Source organism: Rhamphochromis sp. 'chilingali', assembly GCF_963969265.1.
Source record: "Rhamphochromis sp. 'chilingali' genome assembly, chromosome: 2".
NCBI lineage: Eukaryota > Metazoa > Chordata > Actinopteri > Cichliformes > Cichlidae > Rhamphochromis > Rhamphochromis sp. 'chilingali'.
The window spans coordinates 26,997,759-27,002,308 of record NC_137930.1 but is presented as its reverse complement, the minus strand read 5'-3'; the positions used below and the strand labels follow the sequence as shown (position 1 = coordinate 27,002,308).

At 34.5% G+C, this 4,550-nt stretch overlaps 1 long non-coding RNA gene across 1 annotated transcript; it reads left to right on the top strand.

Annotated features, from left to right (window-relative positions):
* The first annotated feature begins 339 nt into the window (after positions 1-339).
* On the top strand, positions 340-4,342 carry LOC308391437. Its single transcript, XR_013970615.1, has 4 exons — positions 340-1,098; positions 1,449-1,605; positions 2,058-2,150; positions 2,443-4,342. It is a non-coding gene; the product is annotated as an uncharacterized lncRNA (long non-coding RNA).
* The last annotated feature ends 208 nt before the right edge of the window (positions 4,343-4,550 follow it).

The following is a 4,550-nucleotide window of genomic DNA, read 5'->3' as shown; positions in this document are numbered from 1 at the left end:
GGATTGTTCAGTGTATATTAATTATTTATTTTCATTTTACTTAAAATATATGTTTTTGTTAAGTTAACATATGTTTTTCTAATCAAGTCTACGTAATTGTGTCTATTATTCAACGTACATAATACTAATGTGTTACTTGATCGCATAACATTTAAGTTAAGTCAATTAGGATCGATATACCTTGTATATCCACAAGGTGGCAGTAATGCAAAAACAGTTGTAATGAAACCGCGCAGAACAAGAAGGTTTCACGGCTTGTGCCTGCTCATGCGCAAGACTTCAAATTTAACTGAAAAAGGCTGTTTTGGCGCCAAGCTACTGTTTCTTTGAGAGGTAAGACCACTTTTTTCTTTGACTATGTTGTGTAGTATCTATATGTCCAGCATGGTTATATTTTGCGTTTGTCTTACAAGACATGTTATATCGTTTGCGTGCGCTTGTTTTACATTAGTTTTACTGGGTCCTGGACATGCTTATTTTGTGGACTGTGTAAGAAACATTTTTATTGTTTTTTGTTTTATTAAGGGATTAGCTACAGGGGTTCATGGGGTTATTCTTTCAAGGGGTTATTTTTCCATTTGCTTTCTTGGGATTCCTTTTCTGTAATCCGAGAGTCGGAAATATCGAATAGGATAGCAAGGATAGCATAAAGTGACATTTAAAATCCAAAAAGTCAAGGGCGAAAGCCACTGTGACACCATTGTTCTGCTCTATCAGTAATCTGTATTATGTAAAAATGGTCTGTAAATACAGCATGTTTCCTAGCGGAGTTATACATATCAATGTAGTTATAAATTACAGTTTGTGAAAGTACACACTTAATTTTTTTAATAAAATTATTCAAGACATATGAGTGGACAGACAATGGAGGTCGACAGACCTGGTGATAATTGCTTCTATAGAAAGTTAGCACATGGCAGTGTCAATCTCTTGCTTTTCTTCTGAGTAGTATTTTATTTAGTTGTAATTCAAACAATAATTTGCTTCTTGAAATTAAGTAATGAATTTCTTGTTTTACTTTATAAATCTCAGATCCTGCCTTTACCTGCTCCCTCCTATACTGATGTGGTGTATGTGGTACTGCTGAGCTTGTATGTGGTATGTGAACTGTTATACTTTTAAAAACAAAACTGTTTTATAAGTTAAGTTTTCTTTTGTGACCCATCCCATGCCCCTGTTATTTCTTCTCCACATCTGAACCATGGTAAAGGTTGCAGTTCAAGGGCCTGAGGCATGAAATTCTTTTCAGATCAGCTGTGATCAATATTTTTTGGAACTTGATAAATAACAATAAAAGCTGTAATGGCTCCATTAGCATTTTGTGTAAATGTTTGTGTTAAAATTATAGCTTTAATGAGGTCTTACTACATTAGTTTTAGTTTGTATATGTGTACATATAGTATGTATATTTACAGTACAGTATGTTGTGTTTGTTGACATATTTTCAGGTGGAAGCAGAATATGTGAGGATTACTACTGCTGCACATGTTCCAAGGCTTTTTACACAACTTGACCAATACACTGACCAGCTCATAAAAGTCTTCAAGAAAAAAAGGAGGCGTTGCAGGGAAGAAAATTAGACAAACTTTGGCCCCAGCCACACAGGTGCGTTATTCTGTTGGTAGCAAAATATTATGGCTAATAAGATCATTTTCAAATTTAAACAGCTAGTGTATGGTAGCTGCACAGTGCACTTACATTTATATTAAGCAAGACAAAGTTTGGTACTCAAAACGTTGGAAAATTTAAATTACCTAAACATATGTAAAATCTGATCCCTTGATTTAGGTTAAACCAGAAGTGAATGTTTTTATGTTATGTTTTGAATGCAAAAAAGATGATGTATTAGTTTGTCTTTACCTCCATTATGGACATATATAATGTGGTGGAAACCCTGCCCAACAGGTTAACTATTCATGTCCATGTGATGATTAGTTGGTCTTGTGTACATGTCTATCTGTGCAGTGGATATGTCATTCATTTTGCGTATAATGTGAGTTTCTGTCATCCTAAAGTATTTCTGTTTTCTCTTCCTGTATCTCTGCCACTCTCTACAGAAGGAAAGTATTGAAAAGGGGAGGGAGTGTGTCCTCAGGGCACTACCTTTTTACCTGAATGAAGACCCAAGCATCCTCTTCAAAGAATAATTGGTTGGTAATTTTAGTTTAGTTTTTTATCTGTATTAAACCAAATTTTGAATAACTAATGTTGTTGCATGTTGTTGTTGTTGTTGTAATTTGCATGGAACCTGTTTAAATGTTTTGGGAAATCTTCTTGTATACCCAAACTATTTATATTTATCGTTGAATCTGTAGTCTGAAATAGTGGCACACTGGGGTGCATGTTCCTAATATTGTGTTTACGTCATTAAAGGGTAGCTTTGGCCCTTTTTCTTTCTTTTTTTAAAACTGGATGCCATTTTTCTATGTTTTTGTGTCTAAGCTACAGCTGTTCAGAGGGAGCTGGAACAAATTACCCTTGCTATCTTTACCATTGAAAGAGCTGATGCCAGCACTCCTCCAGCCGATGTGGGTATAACCATCTAGTGTGTCCTGCATGACCTGGAAGACCTGGCCTCTGCATGTGCACTCTTAATGGGTGGGATATATGCACTGAATCTCAGTTAACCTCAAGACTGAAAGCTTTCTTTGAAGTACTTCAGAAGCTCTTCCTTCATCTGTATGTCAGCATACTCTTGACCAAGGTACAGTTGCTCAAGAATACACTGAATGAATAAGCCAACCTTTAATTTGGATGATGAATGTTCTGTCAGATGGACAGAAGTTTTTCGGAGGCTGAATGGGAATAAAATGGTAATTTGTAAATGACAGATAACGGGAAAATTACATTTAAGAGAAATTTAGAACATTTTGAAAAGTTTGTAAACTACTACAATTTGAGAGATTTTACTGTTGTGGGGGGCTAGTAAGAGACAATCAAAAGTATTGAGATTTAAAGGATTTAATTGAGAGATGATACTGCACCAGAAATGTTGAAGGGTGGTGTGTATATTAGCGTTCAAGGCATATTGTTATGAGGTGGAAATATGTTCATATTCAGTTTGTGTTACATTGTGTGCATTGTAAAGGTAATTGCAATACATACTAAAAATAAGGGTAAGTTAGGAGGTTGATCTGATATCCTCGTGTTGGTGTTGTTCCCAGATCATCATACTAAATGTTGTTCCAGGATCAACATTGCAAGTGACCAATCAGAATGTTGTGACGTCATACTTTTGCGACTTCGGGAAAAACCGGCGTAAAACAAAAAACTGTACTTAAGCTGCGTGAAACCGCCTCTGTCCGCCGATCAACTGACCCTAACCCTAACCGTAACCCTTTAATAAACAGTAAGCAGAATTGATATTGTCCTTGCAACATTGGAATTTCATAAATGCACGAATGGCTTGGCGCGCAAAAGAATAACGTCACAACAATGTGACAACATTTTCATGATGGTCTGGGAACAACACCAACACGAGGATATCAGATCATCCAAGTTGGGAATGCAGGATGAATGTATATTTTGTGGACTTTTAAAGACGAACAATTGTTTCCATGTTAAAATGTTTACATCTGAAGTTTTTTGCCCAAACACTGGTAAAATAAATGTTGACAGTGGCAAGTGTTAAATGGTTACTGCTGTGCTGTTGCAAAAAAACTGAACGCTGACAAGCTGTTTTATTGTTAGACCATAATGTTGGCATGTTTTGTTAAAGTTTTATTTGGGATGGTGATGTAATTTTCTTTGATTGCTAATATCAGTGGACTATTTATTATTATTATTATTGTTGTTGTTGTTGTTGTTGTTGTTACATAAATTTTTTTTAAATTGTGGCTGTTGAGGTGGACACTTCACTTTGCATTGTTAAAGGAAAGCACTTCATTGGCATTGTGTTACTGGACTGACCCTAAGCAATCATTGCAAATAGCAACTTTGCTATCCATTTTAGACACTAAAAGAAAAAAACACTCACAGACCTTACTAGCATCACATGTGCATAACTCAAGTGTCATCTTATCAATGTGTTATGTGATCTTCAATGCGTTTTTTTTTTCTCTCTTCTATTTCTGGTAGATACAGACATTTAATTTAAAGTCTTGATGTTGCATCTGTCTACATACTGTTAATTACTAACCCTAATGAGCTGTTGTGTTTTATTTTGGACTGGGTTTACACAAATGCTCACTGAATGTGTTGGCAATAAAAGAAATTTTAAAAAATAAGTTGGATGTACTTAATTCATTTGTGTGGAACCTGTTGACAAAATAGATTTATGTAAAACTAATTAATAAAGCACAAGGTGGCTGAAAATATAATATTTGAATTAATCTAACTTAAATTTAACATTTTACTGCCACAAATAAGAAATGTGTTGAAGTAACTAATCTAAACTATCTAACCTGAAAATATATCATCTTTGTTCATACAACATAACTTGATTTAGTTAGTCTTAAATATGTCTTGTTAATCTTAAGTAGTTTTTTTTAAATTAGATGAACTAAAGATTTTTGCTTTAAACTAACATAATTCAATTTCGTGGAACCTGT